This window comes from Nycticebus coucang, chromosome X (assembly GCF_027406575.1).
Source record: "Nycticebus coucang isolate mNycCou1 chromosome X, mNycCou1.pri, whole genome shotgun sequence".
NCBI lineage: Eukaryota > Metazoa > Chordata > Mammalia > Primates > Lorisidae > Nycticebus > Nycticebus coucang.
This window is the reverse complement of record NC_069804.1, coordinates 4,851,295-4,876,485: the sequence shown is the minus strand read 5'-3', so window position 1 is coordinate 4,876,485 and position 25,191 is coordinate 4,851,295. Positions and strand designations below refer to the sequence as shown.

The window sequence follows — 25,191 nt, the reverse complement described above, 5'->3', positions numbered from 1 at the left end:
ATTAAATTGGAGACTCGTTGAAAGCAGTGTTGTGTTTTCTAAACTGTTACATTGATTGATTCAGATGAGATTCTCAACAAAATAGGAAGTTCTAATATTCGGCGAGTGAACATACAACAAATTTATATGGAAAATGTGTTTTGAAGAGATGCGGTCGTTAACCTCGGAGTTGCAGAATTAGTATCACCAGTCCTGGAAAATGCAGGGTAACTTTTTTCACAAATGTTACTTCATAATAGTTTCTTTTGTATTATTGTTTTTACTTTCTATACTAAATGAGCACCTTTTGCGTTATTATGATAAAAGGATATATGCAAAGGTGGCTATTTTTTATTCCAATGGCAATAAAACAGTAATAAACCTTGCTTCACTTGAAGTGCCCATTTCAAATCCATACATAATTTCTAGAAATCTGAAAGAGTGTGCATGACCTAATTCGTAAGAGCTTAGCTCGGTAAAATTGAGTAATGGGGGTAATTGCTGTTATTTCATTCACATACATTTCCTTACTATGTTATATTTCATGTAACATACCTATATTGTTCTTTATTCAAACAGTCAAAAAATGGAAATGGTTTACGTCTTCCTGTGTGCATTTTTATAACTTTGGTTATATTTTTGAAGTGTTGATGCCATAGCTAAGACATTCAAACTCATTAATGGAACAGCATTAAAAGAAAAAAGTTTTTCGTCTATAAAGATACAGGGCAGTAAGGTAGGAAATGTCAATTTATTATACAACGACTGATGTCTATATGCAAATTGCCCCTAAATATAATTTGCTGGCAGCGGTCCTCCTGTTTTTAGTGGCTGCCTTTTTGAATGTGAATTCTTCGTACGGTATACATGCTATATCACTCATCAGTGCGATGCAAATGTGTCTGGGGAGCAAGGTCATTTCTGTATGATGATAAAATGCCTGCTTGAAAGGAAACACTTCCAGCCAGCCATCCAAATGTTGCGTTTGCACAATTTCAAACATGTGTGTGTGTGTGTGTGTGCAAGAAAGAGAGAGACACACACAAAGAGAGAAAGAGAGAGAGAGAAAGAAAGAGAAAAAGAGAGATCTAGTGAAATTTTCTTGTTGTATTTTACCTCGGGTTTTACATTTTAGACACTGACCCTGAGACACCTTGGTTCCAACCCTCTCATTTTACAAAATAAACCAAGCGTTATGGATCGAATTGTACTCCCCCCCCAAGACGCACTGAAGTCCTTACCTCCAGCACCTCAGAACGTGACTGCATTGTAAAACAGGGTCTTTGCTGCTGTAAATACCAGGACATCATTGAACATGCCCTTCACCCTGTACAACTGGGGTCTCTGGAAAAAAGGAAGACATAGGCCCCGGCAGAGCGGGGACGGCCACGGGGCAAAAGAAGAGACTCGGGTGAGGCCGCGGCAAGCAAAGACCGTCAGAGAACAACAGGCAGCCACAAAAATTTGGATGAGGGAGGAAGTTTCCCCCAGTGAGAAGCTTCATCCAGAGGACACAGCCCGGCCAGCAGCTTGAGGTTGGAGGTCATCTAGCCTGTGGAATGACTCTTGTTTCTTCCAACATCAAGCTTGTGGTTGCTACACAGCCCAAGAAAACTAATCCACCAAGACACAAAGGTCTTTTTTAAAATTAATATTTTCATTTTAAAACATTTCATTGAGACCGGGCGTGGTGGCTCACGCCTATAATCCCAGCACTCTGGGAGGCTGAGGTGGGTGGATTGCTTGAGCCAGGAGTTTGAGACCATCCTGAGCAAGAGCGAGACCCTGTCTCTACTAAAAATAGAAAAACTATTTTTTTATAGTGGCAGGTGCCTGTGGTCCCAGCTACTGGAGAGGCTGAGGCAGAAGAATCACTTGAGCCTAAGAGTTTGAGGTTGCTGTGAGCTGTGATATCACAGTACTCAAGAGAGTGCATCAGAGTGAGACTCTGTCGCAAAAATTAATAATAATGAAATGAAATAAAAATGAAATATTTAATTGCTGAATAAAGATGCTATATATTCAAGGTGTGCAATGTGAGGATTTCATATACTGTGATGATCAGAAGCAAATTAGTTCATGCCTCCAGCACTGCCTGTGTTGTGCATCTTTCCTGGATTTAGGCAAAGTTACGCAGCCGGCTTTGGACAGGGCTGGGCTGACAGTGCACCCCCTGGACCTGGCCGCACCTGTTTTCCATGCTGTGAGGATGTTAAAGAGTTCCCTGCTGCTTGCTACGGTATCAGCACATACTGTGGGGTGGGGAAGACAGTCCGGTATTTAATTGCAGCCCTCGGCAGAACAACAAGGAGGTTTCCCTTCCCTCAGCTGCAAAATGCATGGACTGAGCTGTCTCCAGGTCCTTCCCGACTGGAACGCTGCTTCATGACTGAAGAGTCATGATCATTAGAATTAAGCCTCTGGACTTGAACACGGCTCACCCTAGACCATGACCAGGGAAACAGCGAGCTCAACGCACCTTCTCAATAAACTTCATTATCACCTGCTTGAAAATGGGTGTGAACTGGAAAGAGAGGCTTTGCAACTAGAAACGGTATCATTTAAAACACGTCCACTGTGTATCAAAAGGCACGTGGACCTTCAGATGTCAGCCCTCATCCTAAAAGCCCAGTGTGGCGTTTACAGGGGGAAATTTACATGGCACCGAAGTTAAACTTGGGAGGTGGGTAGGATTCATAAAATTCCCTTTTGTCCTTTAGTTTCCTTGCGTGTCAGGTTTTTAGGAGGTACGGACTGGAACACTGGTTTTCTACCCTGCCTTTTCAGCCTCTGAGGCGTGGTTTGTAGCATTCAGGCCCACGTGCTCACCTTCCATCTCTTCCCCTCATGGATGGGCTAGGCGATGTAGAGCTTTGCTGGTGGTGCCCTCTCTTTTCTCATCCCTGAAAGATCTGTCTTAACTTTTCTCAAGCAGACAAATGCTATCCTCTTTACCCTCACATTCTGCGTGGCTGTGAGAACCTTTTGAAACTCAGGTTTTAAGCCATGGAGCCCTGACCACCTGCTGCCTGGTCAGCTGTCACCAGGCCACCCAGTAAGGGGAGGTGAAGAGGAGACAGCAGCCACCTCATGGAGCCTGTGGCTCCAGGATAAGGGCCTGCTCAAGTCATCACCTAAATGCACCTGCCACCCCGCCTTTAGTAAGAGGGGCACAGCCGATGTGCGTGCGGCTGGAAGAATGCAAACACCCCTGGGAAGGGCTCTTGCTTTTGAGTCTGTATTCGTGTGGGTGCTTCAGTGGAAAGTGTGAGCTGCAAGCTGAGACGGTACCACCAACAGTGGACATGGTGGCAGAGAGGGGACACAGGGGGCCGTCCCGTTATGGGTGAATCTGAGGAAAGAAAGGCATGGGGTTCAAAGCTGCACCTGCAAAACCTCAGTATTGTGCATGGATGGTGACAATGGCTCACATGTCACCTGCTTGACCTGATTGCTGTGTCCATAAAAGGGGGGTTCTGAATGTCTCAGAATAACACTCGTGGGGATACCGCTATTCCGAGGAGGTGCTCAACACAACGTCTTCTTTGCTTTTGAAACACGTCACTGACTGTGCTGTTGCTCAGACACCAGCACCAGCAACCTCTGCTGCTCTTGTCAGACACAAATCGCCACCACCCACCTCTAGACCTCCAGAGTGAGCAGGCGCTACTGGTCTGGGATCAGCATCCCAGAACTGCGCATTTGGGGCGTACCAGCTTGTATTTGCACACGTGATTGCTTTCCGTTTTGAGGTCCGAGTTCTATTTTTGTCTCCTCTTGTTTGGAAGCTGGCTCCCCTCCCGTCTGGACGAAACCCCTTACTGTGCTCATTCTGTTTTGCTCTACTGATTTATAAGTTACCTTTACGTTTTCCAGTATCTACTCAATGCAAGCACACAAGTATTTATCCCACATGTGGACTTTGAGGGGTTTCAAGATGAATAACAACCATCACCAAAACTCAATATGCTGATTCTTTATTTTTCTGAGGTCTTCAAACTGCCTGGCTCATAACTCAGCACAGGAGGACAACTGGAAGGTGGTTTTTTTTTTTTTTTTTTTTTTCTATTTCAGGGATCCAAGAGTATACGTTCTGTCTGAAACAAAGAGCTCCTCGTTTCTGTCTACATGTAGTTCTACGAAGACTGCGATGCCAAGAATACAGCTTCCTTTCATCCCTTCCCATTTTTATTTGATAACCACATATTGACATGTTAACTCTGTTGATGGTGCTAGATACTGCCGGAGACAGAAACGCAGCTAAGGTTTAACCTCGAAACCCAGGGAGGTCACAGTCTCCGTAAGGAAGACAAAATGATAGGTGAATACACCTGTCCGACAGGGCGTGCTCAGGGAATGTTCCATAAGGAGGGTAAAAGCAGACCTTGGGAACACAGAATCTTGTTTTCCACTTGTGTTATTCCAGACAGTGCATGAGTTACCTGTCACTGCATAAAAAATATTACCCGGAAGCTGAGGTTAAAACTGCAAACATTCATCATCTATGTTTTCTGTAAGCCGGGGATCCAGCCGTGAGCAGCTGAGTGGTTCTCTGGGTCAGGGTCTCTGACGATGTTGGAGTCCAATTCTAAACAAGGGGTTGCGGTTTTAGGATGGAGTTGGAGAATTTCACTTATGTGGTGACTTGGCAGGAAGCTTCAGTGCTTCGTCATGTGGGCTTGTGACACAATACTGTGTATTAGCAGCTGACTTTCTGCAGAGTGTGTGAGCAGAGAGAGGAGTGGAGAGAAGGAGAGAGAGAGAGAGAGAAAATGAGGAGGAATCAGAAATGTCAGCCATGGTCCCTTATAACCCGACACTGAAGGTGATACGCCACCACTCAGGGGAAGTCTGAACAACTTGGGTGGGGATTGCAGGGAGGCTTTCGAAGCAAGTGTTGATCTGGGGCCATCTTGGAAGCTGGACTGTCACAGAGGGAGGTTCTCAAAGGAGCTGGCTTTGTCTTAGGGGATAGACAGAATTTTGTCCAAAGAGCAAAGTGTGACCCAATGCATGGGCGCAGTGAGCATTCACTCAGTGGTGTTATTTCAAGCGCTTGTTGTTGAGACGATGCGATGAAATTGAAGTCAGATTATTTTAGGTGGCTGAGCATACAGATGTCATTGTGTAACCCATCAGAGAGCCCGGGGAGGGACTTCCCAGACCTATCTGTGGTATGTCACTTTCACAGTGGTGAAAGTAACAGAGGCAGCCGGGGGGTGGAAACGGAAGGCCGGTGGCCAGCGGCATGAGTTGAGGGCTACGGATGGATTCAACTGTGGCTGAGACTGAAGGCCTGGGGAAGGCGTGACACTCTGGAGTGACACTGGGAGGGAGGACCTGACGGGAGCCAGAAAACAACCGGATAGAGACCAAGGCAGGGAACAACTGTCCAAGGTTGGAATTCTGTTTGTGGTTGTTCATTCAGGGAGCAGGGAGAGTTCAGAAAGAGTGGAAGTGAGCACCATCAGATGCTGGGGGGGTCCATGATATGACAGACACCCCAGCATTTTTGTTGACTATGCTATTTTTGTTGACTACGGGGTAATCTATAGACTTCGAGAGGTTATTATTTTTCAATCCTCCTTACTATCTTATTTAAATCTGTTCCGTTCCTCCCCACCCCAAAACTGGCCAGACATATCTGTTCTCAACCATTCTAATCACCATTCCTTACATGTTTCTATCTCATGACACACAGGCTCTCTGGAGCAGGAACTGTTTATGAGAAGCATTTCTTTAGTCACACGCCTTTGTTACAAGCGAGAGAAACCCCTTTGCTGACCATCTTGTTAAGTTGAGCTACTTTTCCTAGACTGGACACGCACCACAGAAGGACATGCAGGTCGGCGGAAGTCCCTTACGGAGACCACCTCCGTATGTTGACCAGTTTGTTACAGTCCCTTGGGCGGGGAGTCAACTTACAGAGATTCTACTCCAGTTTCCAGAGAACCCATCGCCGTCCAGCTGACCTCTAGAAGGGCTGAGCCTTCAGCAAACCCATGTTGCCCGTGGACTTTCTTCTCTACCGACTCTGGCCTATTTGCTCCCCTTCCTTTCAGTAACTTTCCCCTCATTTGAATTCCCGAATTTTCCATTCCCCTGCTTTCCCTCACCTGCCTTTCTATTTATTCACTTAATTAACTTTTCTGACTGTGGTGGATGCTTCCTAAAATTCCCTCCTGGGGCCACTTCTCTTCCTCCTACATTGCGCAGTGTATCCAGTCATGGTGTGAAGGTCACGTCCACTCAGGACACTCACACGTCCGCCTCTCCTGTGCTGATGTCCTACTCAGGCTCTTTCCTTCCCACACTATGGCTCCCTTTCAAACAACGCTGGCTACATGCTCTGCCCCAAACTCGATTCCCTGTGTCTAAAATTAGCCCACTGTCTTTCTTACCAAGCTTGCCTGGTTCTCGACACTGTTTCTTGCTAATGACATCTCCACTTACTCCTCTCCTTAGTGTCCAGTCCCCTCTCTTTCTTGTCCACAAAACAAATCAATTTCCAGGACTTTTTATTTCGCCCTTAGTGACACACAGTTGTATTTTCCTTGGTCATCTGCTCCGGTTATATTTTACTATTTTAATAATATCCTGGCCATGTTTTTTCATACTGCACAATCTATCTATCCCTTCCTTCCTTCCTTCTTTCCCTCCCTTTTTCCTTCCTCCCTGTCTCTCTTCTTCTCTTTCTTTCTTTCCTCTCTCTCTTTCTCCCTTTCTTTCTTCAGAATCTCACTCTGTCACCCTGGGCTGAGTGCCGTAGCATCATACCTCACAGCAACCTCCAACTCCTGGGCTCAAGCGATCCTCCTGCTTCAGCCTCTGGAGTAGCTGGGACTACAGGCCCCTGCCAGGACACCTGGCTAGCTTTTCTATTTTTAGTAGAGACGGGGTCTTGCTCTTGCTCAGGCTGGTCTCCAGCTCCTGAGCTCAGGCGATACACCTGCTTCGGCCTCCCAGAGTGCTGAGATGACAGGTGTGAGCCCCTGCACCCGTCCATCCTCCATCATCCATTTTAAAGCTATTTCTTCTTCATTTTCCAAATCCAACTCAAAACTCAGGAACAAGTGTCCACTGCTCTTAATGACCTGCGCCAGCCCCCTCCTCACAAATTCAGTATTTCCTTTTCTTTTCGGGGTGTTTCCCTCTCCATCCAAACTGGGTATCCCTGAGAATAAATTGTTCCCTTCACCCTTGATTTCTTGCTCTCTATTTCTCTGTTCTTAGTCTCTGCGTTAGTAGGGAATGCTGTTATTTTCTCGTCTCCTGTATACACGTGCAAACCTCATCCGCCACTCATACCTCCCGCTCTAATGCTGACACACGTTCTGTGCCTTCCCTTTGGCTCTCATTGATTCCCATGACGGGGACCAGGAGACCGATGCTTCCTAACTGCGTGAATTCCAGTCCTTGGTGTCTCATGCCTCAGTTTCCCCATCTGTAGAGAGGGCCACATCTCTAGAAAGGTCTGCCAAATAAATCAGATAATCGGCATGCAAAGGGCCTTAAAACAGGCCCACGGTGAGTGTCAAAGGCAGGTTCTGCATATCGTGTATTTATTTCTGACACATCCGCAGACCCCCTCCTTCTTATTCTTAAACCGTAGTTCTCAACTTTCCTGATGCCGCGACCCTTTAATACAGTTCCTCATGTGGCGGTGACCCCCAACCATAAAATTATGTTCGTTGCTACCTCATAACGGTAATTTTGCTACTGTTATGAATCGTAATGTAAATATCTGATATGCAGGAGACCCCCAAAGGGGTCGTGACCCACAGGTTGAGCACCGCTGTTCTAAAATGTTTTCCAAAGGATGGCTTCACTAGACAGACGCTTGGAGGAAACCCCATATGTTCATATACCGTGGGTTTCTTGCCCACTTGCAGCTCCCACCCAGCCAGCCCGGTGTTGTCCTCTCACCGTGGAGCTATTCTAGCTGTCTCCCAGTTTTTGTGGTTTCTGTGAGCTCACTGGCTCTGCACCCCACTAGGACAGTCCATCCTGTTCCCATTCATAATGAGGGGTTCATGCTTAGCCCAGTGGGTACATCCTTTTCAGCTCTCACCCAAACTTGAAGGTCTTTTTGTTTTTTATGCCTACTTATGTGGCGGCTGAAGGGGAAAGTTGATGCTTTGCACAATTCTTTTAAAATGTGCATGGCGTGTGTGCAGAATCTCATTGCTTTTTGGGTGTCCCTTGAAGAAACGCATAGTTGTAAGACAGTCCGTAGAGATTTGTCGAATGAATGAAAAGATCCCATGTTGAGTGGTGAGGAAATAAGAGAGTTAACACCTCTGTCATCAGGGTTTACTTAGATTTACAGTCAAGCCAGAGAGACTCTGAGGTGGGGTCACCTTTGCTCTTTGAACTAACTTGTGTAGTAAAGGGAAATTCCTTTCTCCTCTAAGGGAACATGGGTCTCCCTTCCTTGGGGCCTTTGGTATCCCTAAGCTCATAGGGTTTCCTGAAAATGTATTACTCCCTCAACATAAGCATGCGATGTATTTCTAAATACCAATTTTTCATCTTTTAAAATCTTCTGTGTTAGTCTTCAGGTCCCTAAACGTTTTATGGTTTTTCTTCTGCATTTGGCTAAAGAATTTTGCTGAAAGTTTCATCAGATTTCTCATTCTGGTCCGTGCCAAGAAAATGGGTAGTGACAGATTCTGAGAATGTTAAGGATCTGGGAGCTTTATCATTTATATTCTAGCCCCAAAGCTGCAAATCTGTGGCGTTGGGCTGTTTATTTGCACGGCTCACCAGGTGGGTGGTTCTATGTGCTTTTTAATTTTGTTGGAAACATTTGGGTCAAAACTTAGCAGTGTGCTCAATACATTACTTTTCTGAGAGTTTGTCATACTTGGGAGAGTGGAATTGTGTAAAAACCATTTCTCTATTTTCAAACTTACCTCCTCTATACACACTTTTTTCTTGAAACAGAGTCTCTTGCTCTCTTACCCTGGTTTAGGTGCCATGGCCTCAGCATAGCTCACAGCAACCTCAAACACTTGGGCTCAAGTGATCTTCTTGCCTCAGGCTCCAGAGTAGCTGGGACTGCAGCCGCCCGTCACAACGCCTGGACGGTTTTTCTGTTTATAGAGACAGGGTCTCACTCTTGCTCAGGCTGGTCTCCAACTCTTGAGCTCAAACATACCCTTTTGAAATTCTAATCTAAAACTTTCCTTTTCGTTGTTGTTTTCCTGATTTTTCACAACGCTAAAAATCAAGTAGGTTGAATATTGCGTTAAAAAGGGGAGCAAATCTAAGGCAGAAACGTAAGTTGTATTAAATATGCAACTTTCCAAAAATAGAAACAGTTTGGAAGATTGTTCTGTTTGACGGAAGTAGATAAAATTTGAGTGAGATAATTAAGTGGGGAATCAAGATCATCTGTGTTCATTTGAATGTCTATACACGCCTCTGTAAATACCCAGAGTATCGCCAGACATAAACTCATTTCTCACCTAAGCACGGCACGTTTTTTGTAGCCTCTCAAGATATCTACCAAAATTAAAATGATTCCTCAATATTTTTTTTTTCTTATAGAAATTTAGCAAGTCACTGTGACTCAAAAGAAGACTAAATAAATAAATGCTGGATAATCCCAGCATTTCTTCTTTTAACTTTTAAAAATTCCTTTGAGGCCAGGTGCGATGGCTGACATCTGTAATCCCTGCACTCTGGGAGGTCAAGGTGGGAGGATCCCTTGAGTTCAGGTGTCTGAGACCAGCCTGAGCAAGAGCGAGACCCCATCTCTACTAAAAATAGAAAAACTAGCTTGCCATGGTGGCTGGTGCCTGTAGTCCCAGCTGCTCAGAAGGCCAAGGCAGGTGGATTGCTTAAGCTCTGGCGTTTAAGACCAGCCTGAGCAAGAGTTTTTCTACTGAAAATAAGAAACTAACAGGGCATTGTGGTGGGTTCCTGTAGTCCCAGCTTCTTGAGAGGCTGAGGTAGGAGCATTACTTGAGCCCAAGAGGTTGAGGTTGCTGTGAGTTAGCCACAGCACTCTACCTAGGGGACAGAGTGAGATGCTGTCTCCAAAAAGAAATAAATAAAATAAAATCTCTTTGGGATAACTTTAGGTTTTTACAATACCTTTACATTTTCCTGTTTCTGTGTGTGTGTTTGTGCACGCTCCTGTGTGTGTCCTGGAGTGCACACATTCATCAGAACGTTGTCAAAACTTTGGCTGTAACCGTGGTAGGAACCTCTCTGGGGGGCGGGGGGGGGTTGCTGGCTGCTGTTTCTACCTCGCGCTTTGCAGGGGCCCCACTCACACAAACATGGTCTTTCTTCTCTCGCTCCTCTTTCAAGACCATCTCCGCTGGGATCTTCTGGGGCTTTTTCTGAGCTGTCACCTCTTCCGAGCAGGCCATTCTGTCTCTCCCTCTATCTTGGGCATGGGAGGTCATGCAATCATTAGCACTTGCTAATACGATGCTCTGGCCTGAAGGGCTTTGAGTCCGGGACCCCCTGAACACATCTACAACACTTCCCTATTCTCACACCATCTTCAGGGAATACTTGTGAGATGATGTGACTCCAGGTTTCAAGACAATACTTACGGGAAATTATTTTGATACAAAGGAATAAAGGTGTATCCAATCCATATCATATGAAAAGTCCGGGTTACATCGATGTCATTCTTGATAAAAAAAAATATATATCCTTCTGCCTTATGTCCTAGGTACCTTCTTGACCGACCACCCAGGGAGCGTTGGAATGGCTCTGTGTACCTCTCTGAACCCCCAAGTCTTCAGTTGGAATGACGCAATTATACGGAGAGGCTCATTTGAAACGTTACCGTAGTGTGGAATAAATCGTTCTTAGCTTCCACATCTGATATCCCTCGGAAGGTGTGTGTGCTTTGACTAATGTATTTGTTGTATGCTAAGATTCTGTTAAAGTGATAAAAGAAGTAGGGCACTGGCCCCATATGCTGGAGGTAGTGGGTTCAAACCCAGCCACGGCCAAAAACTGCAAAAAGAAAAAAAAAATGATAAAAGATTTTTATAGTTGCTAATATATTATTATTTCTTCTAAACATTGGACTGATAAGTTTCTTGTTTTTAAAATGTTTTATCTATTAACAAACATTTATTAAGCAGAGTTTCAGTCATTAAACATGATAGGACTATGACAGGGTATAGGATTTATGTAAAACATAGATTATAAAATGCAGTTTTATATTAATATGAGTTTAATTGGCCATTTGTAGCAGTCACATTAAATCTATGCACAGACCTTCTCTGAGAGGTTATCAAGTCCACATTTTACAGTAAAATCAAGAAGAATTTCATTTTATTTTATTTATTTTGAGACAGCATCTCTATTGCCCTAGGTAAACTGCAGTGGCATAATGTTAGCTCATGGCAAACTCAAACTCCTAGGCTCAAGTGATCCTCTTGTCTCAGCCTCCCAAAGAATTTTAATCTTGAGAATCCGTTTTTGGGGGGCGTGCGGGACAGAGTCACACTTTGTCACCCTTGGTAGAGTGCTGTGGCATCACGGCTCACAGCAACCTCCAATTCTTGGGCTCAAGCAATCCTCCTGCCTCAGCTTCCCAAGTAGCTGGGACTACAGGTATCCACCAGAATGCCCGACTATTTTTTAGTGATGGGGTCTTGCTCTTGCTCAGGTTGGTCTGAAAGTCCTGAGCTCAAGCAATCCACCTGCCTCAGCCCTCAGAGTCGAGACTCTATTGTTTAACATTTAATATATTTTCTCAGCCAAACAACAGTGTCTTGTAGCTTAGCTCTGATGACATGAAATAACTCCCACCACATCACAGCCCAGGGTGAATTGTATAGCTGAGCGCAAAGAAAGAACAATGATGAAGTGGTTATTTGAACAGAGGGGTGTTGGTGGTCCGGATTCTCCCTTGCACGGAAGCAACATAACCTGTGGTTGTAAATAAAGGTCCACTGCCACCCTCTGAACCTGTGGTTGTACTAAAGGTCCAGTCCTACCCTCTGACTCCTCACTGTCTGTGGCTTTGTAGAACCAAAAGCAGTCAGGAAGACCGTGATGATGGGAACACACACAAGAGGGACTCACCTTTGAGAAGAAACAAATAGTGTTTTTTCTGGCTCAGCGCCCGTAGCTCATTGAGTAGGGCGCTGGCCACATACACCAAGGCTGGTGGGTTTGAGCCTGGCCTGGGCCAGCTAAACAACAATGACAACTGCAACCAAAAATAGCCGGGCATTGTGGCAGGTGCCTGTAGTCCCAGCTACTTGGGAGGCCGAGACAAGAGAATCACTTAAGCGTAAGAGTTTGAGATTGCTGTAAGCTATGATGCTACAGCACTTTACAGAGGGTGACATAGTGAGACTCTGTCTCAAAAAAAAAAAAAAATTAGTGCTTTTTCCTTTCTTTAAATGTGTATATATTTGGGGACATCCTTGTGTAAAGTACTCAGCATATTAAATGTTGACCTACTGTGTGCATTTGAGCTACAGTACCTATTCCCACAATTACATTCGTTCTGATGAGGAACGAACTTGTCTTATAACATGCTTGATTTTTGAAGTCCAGATCAATGTAGGTCTCACTTCCTGCTCCAGAGCTTATGAGCTGGCTATTAACACCCAAATTTTCAATTTTTCTAAACGCAGAACAGTGGTGACAATAACTACCTTGCCCGACTACAGGAGACTCAGAGAAGATGAGTGTGATTGCGATGGTTGTTAAAGACAAATTCATTGTCACAAGTACATTTTCATGGACAATATTTATCAAAAGCCCATTAATAACTAAGTGTGCTGGGTGTTATGAGTAATAGAAAGTATAATTAAAATAGGACCCTGCCTTTTTGCGAAAGATAACAAAAGATGTGTTATTCTGGTATATCTGTAGTGTCTTTGCTAAAATGCTGAATGTAAACAGCGGGTTGGGTAGGCTGCCAAGTAGCTCTCAAGTTCCCCCTGCCCTTGTTAGCGGCCACTTAATAGTAGAAGGAATGATGTTCCACGAGACTCATTCTGTACATTCAGAAGATTTCATGGTGGATGACAAGAAAACCACCAAGGGGTCCTGAGATGATTGCAATCAATTGCACATAATTTTATTTTCCAGTAGACAGAGCCATGATCAGTGTTTTTCTGACCCTCTGCTGTAGGGGAAAAGAAAACAAAAATTCGCAGGTTGAAGATGACTTCTTGCAAATAAATGAGTTCTAAAATGTTGATTAGTTTCGGTGCAGGGACTTTGCAGATGTGTAATTCTTTTTTTTTTTTGAGGTAGAGTCTCACTATATTGCCCTTGGTAGAGTGCTGTGGTGTCACAGCTCACAGCAACCTCAAATTCTTGAGCTCAAGCAATTCTCTTGCCTCACTCTCCCAAGTAGCTGGGACTGCAGGCACCTGCCACAATGCCCAACAAAATATGCTAGATTATCTCCAATAAAATTTAGCACTGCCTTATTGCGTGCCTATAAGTTGTACATCAGAAACTTCAAGCTGCCTTCCTTCATCTGGTCTTCCCAAACTGCACTTGTGTGAAAATGGTTGCATGTAGATTCCACACAAAGCTATGCCTGTGGAGAGGGGTCCCCTCTGGAGAAGTCCCCTGGCTTATCAGGGAAGGAGAATGATTGTGCTTTACACGACAACCAGCTGCTTTTGCAACCACCCTTCTAAGGAATGTAACCTCAGTGTTGAAACAGTGGCACCATCTCTTTTCCTCAGGGACAGTAATGTTTCTTTTTTGACAGGGGACAATGTGCTGAAATGGAAAGAAAAACCCAGTAGATTTCCATGGAGCATGTTTAAAGGCAGCATCGCAGAGCCATGATCTAAAGGTAAGCACCGTGAATGATTATTGATAAGTCCAGGGTGGCAATGGCCGAATTCTGGATCTTACCATATGTCCAGGGTCCAGCCAGGCTGCAGGGTCCTGGGCTGTGGTGAGTTCCCGGCCTGGGGGTAGGCCCTGAACACTGCATGTGAGATTCCCTGTTATTTTTTCTGACCCTGCATACCGCCCCCCCTTCTTGGACCTTCATTTTACTCAGTGATCTGTGCTCAGATACGAGATTGTCAATGGAGGTAGTGAACTTGGACTTTGCCTGGAGGGCTGCTTGAGTATGACGGGGTTGGGGGTGGGGGCTGTATATCCACCCTTGCTGTCTCATTTTTCTAAGGGGACAGGGTACACCCAGATCATCAGTCACAAGTGCTGCCACCATGTTCAGCTTCACCCTGGGTGTTGGCTCTCCTTGTGGCCTGCAGGAGAGATATCTTTAGCCTGGAGTGACAGGGTCCTACCCCTGGGGTGGGGTCCTTTAAGAGCTGTGGAGCTGGTGCGATCCACCACAGAAAAGCAAAGTTAAGGGCGGTGCCTATGGCTCAAAGGAGTACAGTGCTGGCCCCATATATGGAGGTGGCAGGTTCAAACCCAGTCCTGGCCAAAAAAAAAAAAAAAAAAGCAAAGTTAAAAGCAACCGATAAAAAGACAGGACATTAAAAATAGAGTTTTCAGGGGTGGGAACTCAGGGGACCACCGCTAGCTTGTGGGGTTCCAACGAATGGCCCTGAGTGTTTGTCTTACTCAGCTTTTATTGAGGCTGTTATCTCATTTAGCCAAGAGGGTCAGCTGAGGAAGGGAACAAAAACGTCACAGTTTCTTTGAGTAAGCACGCCAGTTCTTATTCTATCTATAATCATTAACGTTAAGGGTCTGAGCAGCCTTGAGAAATCCAAAACCTGAGCCTTGTGGTGGGGGGGGGCAGCCCCCTGTTTGTGGTCACCCACACAGATTCCTGGGGGGAGGTTAATCCCCTCTAGTTCTCTGTGGAGCAGACGCCCCAACAGTGTCAGTGGCCTCTGAAGAATCAGTGGAACAGAACAATTTTCCTGTGATCTCCACCCCAGAGGCATCTTCCCCTGTGATAAATGCACAAGTCCCCTGCCCATATTACAGGGCTCAAGCTGTTCCCCTGATCGCTGCCCTGGCCAGAATACAGGAACTGCTCAGATAGGTAACATAGCTGCTGGTTTAAAAGTAAGTTAGCCAAACTGTTTTTATTCCGCCTTGCTCAGCTTATTTCTGTTTTAATCTTTTTCTGGGTGTATTCTTTTCCCTTGCCCAGAATGGGGTCTTCGGCCGTCATTCTGCCTGTGTGGGGTGGAACGTGCCTGGAGTGTGACCGTAGACAGTCAGTTTATTCGTTCTTGTGTAAGGTCTTCCTCCTTTTTGGCTGTAAAAAGGGGCTTATAAAATACCAAACTTGTAGTGTCATAAGTGAAAGTGACACCTTTGAAAGGCTTTAGTGGGATAGCTGGTGGGTAGTGTAAACTTTGCAAGTAAGGGGTGCTGTCTATGGTGGGGAGAAGGAGTCCCCACCCTGTGAACATGATTGCAAACTATTCACAACTGAGGAAAGTGCCCAGCCCACAACTAGAATATTTCAACAGGAAGTGCAGAGGAAACTCTAAAATATGGAAACAGGCTGTATCAGCCAGTCTTACCGGCTCATCTGTTTGTCAGAAGTGCACACTTACCTCTCTTCTGGGTCAGGCCTTCCCACCTCCAGCCTTTGAGGTGCGACGTTCTCTCCGCCTGTGGACGGCGTCTCTTCTGGGCACTTCCTAAAGTTCTGCCCGTTCTGTGTTGGATGGGCTGCCTGAGAGTTTACGAAGAAGTCTTTATGGACAATCACTGACATCCGCTGAGTTTTCTCAGCCTCGGTGTGGGAAACCAAATCTAGCAGTGTGTTCAGATTACTTTGGTTGTGAAAATAGTTTTTTTTTCTTTCTTTCTTGTTGTTTTGGAGACAGGGTCTTGCTCTGTCTCCCAGGTTGCAGTGCAGTGGCACCATCATAGCTCACTGCAATGTCAAACTCCTGGGATCAGACAATCCTCTTGCCTCACCCTCCTGAGTAGCTGGGAATACAGGTACCACCACCACATGTGGCTAATTAAAAAAAAAAAGAATTGTAGAGACAGGGTCTTGCTGTGTTGCCCAGGCTACTCTTAAACTGCTGGGTTCAAGCGATCCTCCCACCTCAGCTTCCTGAAGTCTTGGGATTATAGGCGTGAGCCACTGAGCCCAACCATTTCTTTTTTAAAAAGTGGGGGAGGGGGGAGAAGAGGCAGGGGGATGGGCATGTTGCCACCTAATGGGTACCATGTAAGGATATATGTCACACCTCCTCGGTGAGGGACACAACTTCAACAGGAAGTTGTTTCTTACCTAACAACTGCAAACACTGTAACCTAATCATCTGTGCTCTCATAGCAGTCTGAAATTTAAAAGCAAAAGCTATTTGAAATGAAGAAAAATAGAAAACAGTGACTTGTAGCTCATTTGCAGTTGCACAATGATATGCATTGGGAATTTCAGATTTCCGTCGTAATTGTTCGCTCCTCCAAAGTGCCAAGTGTAGCTCATCATATAGAAGGGTACAAATGAGTGACTGCTCTCTGACTCCCCTTCTGTAAACCTGTCAGAAATGTGCCCACGGATCCTCTGCTCACTAGAAAACACATTCTCTTCTGGAGTAAGTGTCTCCAAGATCTAGGAACAAAAACGTCCTTGCAAAGAGGGATTAAGACTGTCAGAGTGTGCTGATCTTCCAAGCTGGGTTGCCACTGAGAGGATGAGATCCTTCTCTCTATCTGGAAACTGTAACTAGAGCAGAGGAGAGGGAAGGAAAGCATACTTTTATGATAAATACTTTTGAGCAAACGTTCCTGAAGAGATCTCACAATTCAAAATCTGGACCCTTCCCCGCCAACTCCAACTTCACAAAGAGTCATGTTACATTTTAGTACATTTCAGAGAAAGGATTAGATCTGTTCATGGCTCAGCTATCCGTTCAAGCACTGCCGAGACACCATTTATGGTTCAATTGCTTAAATATTAGATAACGACCAGATTTCTTATCAATTCGAATGTCTTGTCTTCAAGATACTTCTCAAAATTTAGATTGCAAATGACTTTTGAGCATCCTCTAAAGTTTGCCGGATTGATTTTTCCCATCAGAGGTTTTCTCTCTGTAGAACAAAACTTTTATAATTTTGTTGGATTCTACAAGATTTTCAAGGTCATGTGCTATACTGAAATCGCCTTTCTAACCAAGTTATTTCAAAATCTCTCTCTCTCTATCTTGCCTTAAACAAATACTACTTTTTGTATTTCCTTTCTTTCTTTTTTGAAGAGGCAATTGGTATTTTACATAGAAAGGCTGATGCTGGTTTCTATTTTGTCAATAACTTGCAAATTTGCAAGAGGATCATCCTGAGAAAATGGTTGCTCCATTGTGTGTTATTTTTATCTGGTTTAGATTTATTTATTTTATCAAAGGTACTCACAGTACATATCATTTTTCAGCAGCATACACAGCTGAAAAATCAATAACAGGGCATTATGTAAATCTCGTTGCCTCCTGAATTACTCAACCTTATTATTATTATTATTGTTTTTTAATTTTCCATTTTCTTTTTCTTCCCCTTCAACCTGGAGGAGTGTTAATAAAAAACCAAGGTGTGGAGACTCTGAAGCCTTCCTCTTCTCTCTCACACACCACCACCAACCAATGCAGCTTTACGCCTCATAATTTCAGTAGCCGCGGTGCAAGGAGCAGTTTAATATAATCAGGCTGTCCTAGTTCCTAGGAGGAGCTGTAGTAATAGGTCTGGCACCAGGCTCAGCACGACAGACAAGTCACAGCTTAGAATATGACAGCTCACATTATGAAACCCAGGAAGAACATTACATAAAGTGCACAATCAGGGGAAGGAGATGAGAACTTCTGAATCTAGATTTTTTTTTTTCTTTTCATTCTTTTACCATATGCACTTAGGTTCAATCTACATTTGAAACCACTGGACATTATCAGCTTATCCCTGAAACAGTCATCTACTGGTTTTACTAAATTGGGTAATTGCATCCTCTCTCTTTCTCGCTCTCTCTCTCTCTCTTTGGTTAGCTATCATTTTAGTTCATTCCAAACTGGAAGTATTCAACTTAGTCTTCTGGGCAACTTAGTTACAGAAGTTGATCGGGTATTTCCTTTTTCAACATTCTGAAGACTCTCCGTGAGAATTAAAAGCACTGAGATTCTTCACTGGAAGCAATTGTCCTTGAGAAGAAGGGCAAGGATTTGCAGGTTTACTGAAGTTCCCAGTGTGTGAGGGGGTCCACACCTGTAACCAGCTCTGGTGCTGTTTAGCTATGTTTGATTACTGTATTTCTGTGTTTAAAACTGGGAGAGATATGTAGTCACTCCTTTTTCCTTGGAGGAATCTGTGATTGTAAATTAAGAACAACAGCCTGCCTAGGAAGCACAAATTTTGCAGGAAGCCTAGTTAATACTTGCAAATTTCAAGTCATGCCAGTTTAATCAATTTTCTGTATACAGTTGGCTGAATGCTTTCAGGTTTTGTAATTTCCATTAAGGGAAATTCATTGCACTGTATTTTCGTGGTAGTCTGGAGGATCTTAGTGATCCTATATTAGCATTTACTGTGTTGTAAGGATGACTCTGTCCAGTTCAAAAACTGATGATTGAGAAAAATCTCTTTCATGGCCTTACTGAAGCCATAATTTTTATTTCTAAGTCAAGGGATCAAGAGTTGAACTAGGACAGAGGAAGGTCAGTGTGATCTGCAACTGCATTTGTGAGCGCGTTGCATATTCAGCTGCTCAGGGCAATCCTAGGTGCCAGGAAATTCGAATATTGAGTTTGTTCACAATATACTTTGTTTTGAACACATATTGCCCAAATTCATCTTTCAGGAAACATTTTTGTGATTTAGAGGGACTTAGAAAAGATCTGTAAACCAATGTGGTACAGCAACTGGGGTGTCACCTCCAGATGTCAGGAGTCCAGCATCATTGTAAAATTTCACCTTGTCTGAATGTCTCTGCAAGACCAGTTAAGACTCTTGAAGGACCTTTCACAGGCAAAAAGGTAAATTGTGGTTGAAATACATGCTCAATTTCTGGGATCTGCTTGTTCCCCTTAGCAGCGGTGCTCAACCTGTGGGTCGCCACCCCCTTTGGAGGTCTCCTGCATATCAGATATTTACATGACGATTCATAACAGTAGCAAAATTACAGTTGTGAAGTAGCAATGAAAATAATTTTGTGATTGGGGGTCACCACAACAGGAGGAACTATTAAAGGGTCACGGCATTACGAAGGTTGAGAACCACTGCCTTAGAGAGTGGCATTAAAACTCACAAATTAAAGAATTGGAAAAAAAAAACTTCTAGCTTCAGGGTATGTGGAAACTAATCAGAGTATTTCACTAATTAGCAGTAAAAGAGCAAATGGGCATAGTTGTGCAGACATGGGGAGAATAAAGTTTGGTTTAATATTTATCTTTAAAGATTGGTATTTGATAGGAATTTCAAACATTGTAAGATTTAATCTTTTTATGTAAGCTATAGTAGACACATGAAAACACCAGAAAAATGGGCGAATCATTCTTTATTACTTTTCTTTTCCAGTTGGTCACAAGTCTCAGTCCCATAGTAATAAACTGATACATGTTTGGTAAATAAAGAAATGGGAAGGATATTTTTAGCTTATATACATTGTTGATCAAATAAAAGTAAACATATTATTCTGTTTATTATTTAAAATTTCTTCCTACTTCATTTTTTTTTTTAATTTTACTAAAATAAACCTTATCTCTGTTGTTCTGTTGTGCTCTAAGTGAAAGATGGTTTTATGCCAACTGGCTTTTCATTCGGAGGTCAAGAGTTTCCCTATCCTGTGAAATCAATCGTCTGGTCCCTTTGTTCCTGGGGGACCATTTCCCCCACAAATGTTAGAAGGTGGGTTTATGGCTTCTGCCACAAGAGATGAGGGACAGACAGCATAGGGGTGGGGGTGGTGGGATTTCCATGGGCAATGACACCTGGAAAGTGTCCTTTGGGACTAGAAAGACCCAAGCTTAACACAGGAAAGAAGAAAGAAAGCTGCTTGGTGAGGACCGTGGTCCCCCATCATTTCAGAGAAGCTACTTGGAGGCTTCATCTGGGACCCTAACCCCACCCACTCCTGATGTCACTTCCTGGCTGCAGCTGTGCCTGGGTTCTGACATCAGGTGGGGAGGAAGGCCAGGGTGCTGCAGGTTACAAAGGAACTCAGGTGGATGTGGTACCGCCCATGGCTGCTTTTACTTGTTAATGGATGGATAGTGCCCAACTCTCCATGCTGAAGCAACTTCTTTCAGGGATAAAAACAATGTGCTGGTTTGAGCTTGAATACTCTGTATTTGATGTACCAAACCTTTGAAACTGCTCCAAGAGCCATTTTTTTCCCCATTCATCTTTCTTTCATTATTAGGTTTGAATAGCAAACATTGTTTCACATACTTAACAACCTGCAAATAAATTTTTAAGTAGCTCCGACTAAAGACTGTGGCGTTAGATCGCATCCATTCCTTTCAATTTCTAGCGAAAACAGACCATCATGCCTTTTAACAAAGAGGCCAAGTACTCATAGAAGTGATATACAGTTAGTTTAATTCTCGTGAATTTTATTTTTAAGTTCGATTAGATGGTACATTTACAGCAAATAATAATAGGTCTTTTGCTCCTTTTATTACAAAACATCAGTTCTAAACACGGGAAAAGTTGGTGAGCACAGTGTATGCGTTGCTTGTATTTTTGCAGTGGCTTAACTGACCAGTGAAATAGAAGACTCTAAAAGTGATTTTCAGGGAACATTCTCCACTCTAGTGTGGTTTTCCATGTACATATTTGTCCGTAGTCCTCTTTATACTTCTCGTCTCGTCTTTTTCTCAGACTCATCATGTTTCCTTGGCACCAAGACTCTATTGCCCATTTTCCCCCTCAGTTTATGCTTCTTTTCTGCCAGGAGGCTTTCTTTCAGAATGAAAAAGCTTGGGACGGGTGGGGGGTGGGCAGGTCTATCTAGTCAAATAGATAATTTTACACTATATATGAAGTTATTTATGCATAACCTAATTTTATTTGATCTTTGAAAGGCAAAAATAAACTTGGTTTTCCATGACAGTGTTACCTACCTGTTCTTCTGCGTTAGGGAGAGTTAACTATGGCCTGTGTTGTGGGCAGCCTGTGTTTTTAAGAGCACAACCAAATGCATTCCATTTTCATGGATAGTTCTTTTATAGGACAGAGTCATCATGGAATGATTGCCCCAGGGTCTGCATGGCCTACAATGCCCGAAATATTTATTATTTGATCCTTTACAAAAAACCCATCAATCCATTTTTTTAGGGTATGGCATGATTCTTGAGGGGGTCACAGAGCAAGTCTTGGTGAACATCTTGGATCTAGAAATTAATGCAAGGCGGGCCTAGTGGCTCATGCCTGTAATCCTAGCACTCTGGGAGGCTGAGGCAGGAGGATCCCTGGAAGCCAGGAGTTCAAAAACAGCCTGAGAAAGAATGAGACCCCATCTCTAGTAATAATAGAAAAATTAGCCAGGTATTGTAGCATGTGTCTATAGTTCCAGCTATTCGGAGGCTGAGGCAGGAGGATCCCTTGAGGTCAGGAGTTCAAAAACAGCCTGAGAAAGAATGAGACCCCATCTCTAGTAATAATAGAAAAATTAGCCAGGCATTGTAGCAGGTGCCTATAGTCCCAGCTATTCTGAGGCTGAGGCAGGAGGATTACTGGAACCCAGGAGTTTGAGTTTGGTGTGAGGGAGGCCAATGCTATAACTCTCCAGCATGGACAACAGAGGGAAATCCTGTCTCAAAACAATGAAAAAGAAAGTAATGCATCAGTGTGTAAATTATTAAACTAATACATCATATATTATTATTAATAATAAAGTATGAGTGGACACACAGTTCATGTGAAATTGCACACAAACTTTATTTGATCTTTGAAAGATCAAATACATAGTTTCCTAAATGGAACTGTATTACTGCAACTCTTGAAAATGGAGCAGGTGTTTAAATCCTGGAATCTGGGATGCTTGGATAAGTGGGTTCTGGGAAGCCCTGTAAATCTTACTTGTAAAATTTATATTCACTAGGGAGAGATTCCATTGCCTTCAACAATGGAAGAAACGAGCTTCAGCTGACCTACGCTGGTGTAGCTATTCAAGATGATGGATTCTGCTGGTTGGTTGTGGTTCTCTCATTGGGCGAAGGTCCATTATTATGCAGCGCAATCTTGGGAGAAACAACCGTCCTGACTGGTGTTTCCACATCCCAGTTTCTTTCATGATCTAGAACAGAATGCTTGATTAAGTGCAAGCAATTATTGGGATTTTCTTTCTGCCTCACTAAACTTTTTAATGAAGTGCCTTTGGTGTGGTTAAAACCAGGAGGTGCCTCGATTCTATTTTTCATGGGAATTCTCCCTCAAAATGGATAATAATTAATATCTGTAGGGGAGGGCATTATTTTGTCTTTCTCTGACATGTGATTCTCCATCACACTCTTATGCTGTGCACCTGCAGTGAATAGTAACTCAATTTACTTCAGATGCAGATAATTAAAGATCTTCTGCTTAAAATGCCCCTTACTACATCTGTACTTCCTTTCGCACAGTGTCAGCTCAGGCTGTGACTTTCCACTGTGTTCCCAAGTGTTTGTTGCTTTTAAGGATAAGGACAGCAGTTCCTCTTTCCCTGACATGAATCTGTCACCCTGGGTAGAGCGCTGTGGTGTCGTAGCTCACAGCAACCTCAAACTCTTGGGCTCAAGGGATCCTCTTGCTTCAGTCTCCCTGGTAAACGGGGGGCTATAGGCACTTACCACAATGCCCAGCTTTTTAGAGCTGGAGTCGCTGTAGCTCAGGTTGGTTTCAAACTCCTACGCTCAGGCAATCCCCTTGCCTCAGCCTCCCAGAGTGCTAGGATTACAGGTGTGAGGTACCTCGCCCAGCCCAGCATTTTATGTTCACAGGAGGATGAGTAAGTATTATTTTCTTTCTTGAATTTTGTGAATCTGGGCGGAGTTGAAAAATCAATGCAATGCTGTATAGACTTTTTGTTTTTTAATAACTAACAGCAACTTGGAGGCAATTAAACGTGGATTCTAAGAGATTTTTCCTCCCAGAACATTTTCTTTTCTGGTTGCATATCTATGCACAGAAGAATATAAATGATTTAGCATTGACTTACCTGTAATTAAGTCTTCTAAATGGACTACTATTTTAGCTGCTATATTTTCTTCTCTATTCCTTAGAAAATTTAAACCTTCCTTAGGGAATGCTGTCTCTCACTTGTCCTTTTAATGGTAATTAACTGTCTTGTCCAAATTATGCTATTTGGGGAACACGGTTCACAAATTAAATCTGGCAAGATAAAAATCAAATGGCAATAGGTGGGTGCAGAGAAAACCGTACTATGGCGAGGGATATGTGTTCTTAATACCTTTCCACAGTTGAAGATTAATCACAAAGGTAAACTTTAAAATGGAAAATTGGTCAGCTGCAAATTTTAAATTTTATAAAGGGTGTTCTTTTGATTATTGCCACTTGCTGGTATTGGCATTTAGCATTTTATAATTATTAACTAATTAAAAATGTAGATTAATTTATTTCTTTGGATATGTCATCATAGGTTATATTTTTCAATGTTTGAACCGATCACTTGCTCAAAAATCAGTTTAGGAGCTGAAAGGAAATAACTGTCATTTGTTATTTTAGACTTGGATATCACATGATAGTTTAGACATTTTGCTTAAATCATATCCAGCCACAGTCCTGAAAGTATTTTGCCTGCACTCAACTTTTGGGGCTGTTTTAAAATCATTACCATTTCTGTGGTGAGGTCTCTGAAAGGATGTGGGATCAACTGTTACCCACCCACCCCCCAAATTTAAAAGAGTGAAATAGCACTGTGCCCATTGGAATTCCTGGAATATTCCACTATAATCTAACTGATAAAAGCAAACATTTAACTCAATCTCATTACCGTTCAATGTGACCAGATAACATTTGAGGTCATTTTCAACAGAGATGCCATTTTGTTTTTTTGTGTACTTGAACATCAGTTTGTTCATCTTACCTCTCAGAAAAATGTTGAAATGCTGTACTTATTTTATCTTTAAGTGGTTCAACCCCTTTGGAAGGAACTTTCAAAATGATTTGTCTTTTCCAGTCTTAGGAAGCAAACTGTGCCTCTAACATTGTGATTTTTTTTGTTTGTTTGTTTTGTTTTGTTTTTCTGCAGTTTTTTTTGGCTGGGGCTGGGTTTGAACCCGCCACCTCTGGCATATGGGGCCAGCGCCACTCCTTTGAGCCACAGGCGCTGTCCCTAGCATAGTGTTTTTTTTAAACTGGTGTGCCATGAGAGGATCTTAGGTGTGCCATACACATTCTTGAAGATCATTAGTTAAATCATTTTCAAAAGACGTTCAAAGCACAAGTATGTATATTGTTTTTCTTTTTACTCTTTTATTAATCAACATAATTTAAGAGTGCCGTGGAGGTTTTACTATAGGTTCAAGTGTGCTGTGAGATAAAGTTGAAAAACACTAGTCTAATAGTACGTGCTTTTGCCGCAAATGTTCTCCATTTCTTGATTTCTTTCTGATTTCTGGCTTCTGTATTTGCGAAGGCAGCGTCCGTCCTCCGCATCTGCAGACTGTCCTGCAGCGCTGTCCTCTTCCTCCTGCAGCTCCAACCCGTCCCTCCTGCCTAGTTCTCTGCTAGCGTCCTGAAGGCATCCTGGCACCCAATTGGTTTTCCTTATTCCCCGCTTCTTCCTCAGTGAGCTAATTTCCCCAGCTCTAACACAGGCCCTCAGACTGGTGGTGTGAACAGCAGGCATCAACAGTTCTGAAGCCTCACCTTCAGACCAATTCAGAAGCGAATTCTGCGGTGCTGAAGCCAAACGATCGTCAGGGTGGCTTCATTCTGGAAGCTCTCGGGGAGACTCCTTCCCCCGACCCCTTCCAAGCAAAGCGGCTGCTGCCTTCCTTCACTGTTGCTGCAGCTCCCACCTCCTTCTCCAAGGCTGACCCTCCTGCCTTCCGCTTCCAAGGGCTTTTGTCACTCCCTGGGGCTTACCCATGTAATCCGGGATCATCTCATCTCAAGATCCTTCACGTCATCGCAGCTGCCAAGTGCCTTGGCCTTGGAAGGCCACACGTTCACGGGCTGTGGGATTAAGACGTGGGCTGCGCAGCAGTGAGCTTCAGGATGCTGCCAGCTTGTGGTTTAAGTCTCAGCAGCTGCCTCTGAGGTGTTCTCTTGGGTGACATCTACCACGTCTGACACCTTTCCTGGGGTGCTTTATACAAC

At 43.6% G+C, this 25,191-nt stretch overlaps 1 protein-coding gene across 12 annotated transcripts in view; it reads left to right on the top strand.

Moving 5' to 3' along the window:
* The window catches only part of NLGN4X (neuroligin 4 X-linked), a 363,400-nt gene that overhangs the window by 22,887 nt on the left and 315,322 nt on the right, over positions 1–25,191 (top strand). For 8 of the 12 annotated variants that reach the window (XM_053580981.1, XM_053580970.1, XM_053580969.1 and 5 more), the window contains 2 exons: positions 10,673–10,841; positions 13,700–13,786. The gene's annotated coding sequence lies outside the window, so the exon portion shown is untranslated. The remainder of the gene's footprint in view (positions 1–10,672; positions 10,842–13,699; positions 13,787–25,191) is intronic. The other 4 variants (XM_053580978.1, XM_053580976.1, XM_053580979.1 and 1 more) reach the window with 1 other exon arrangement.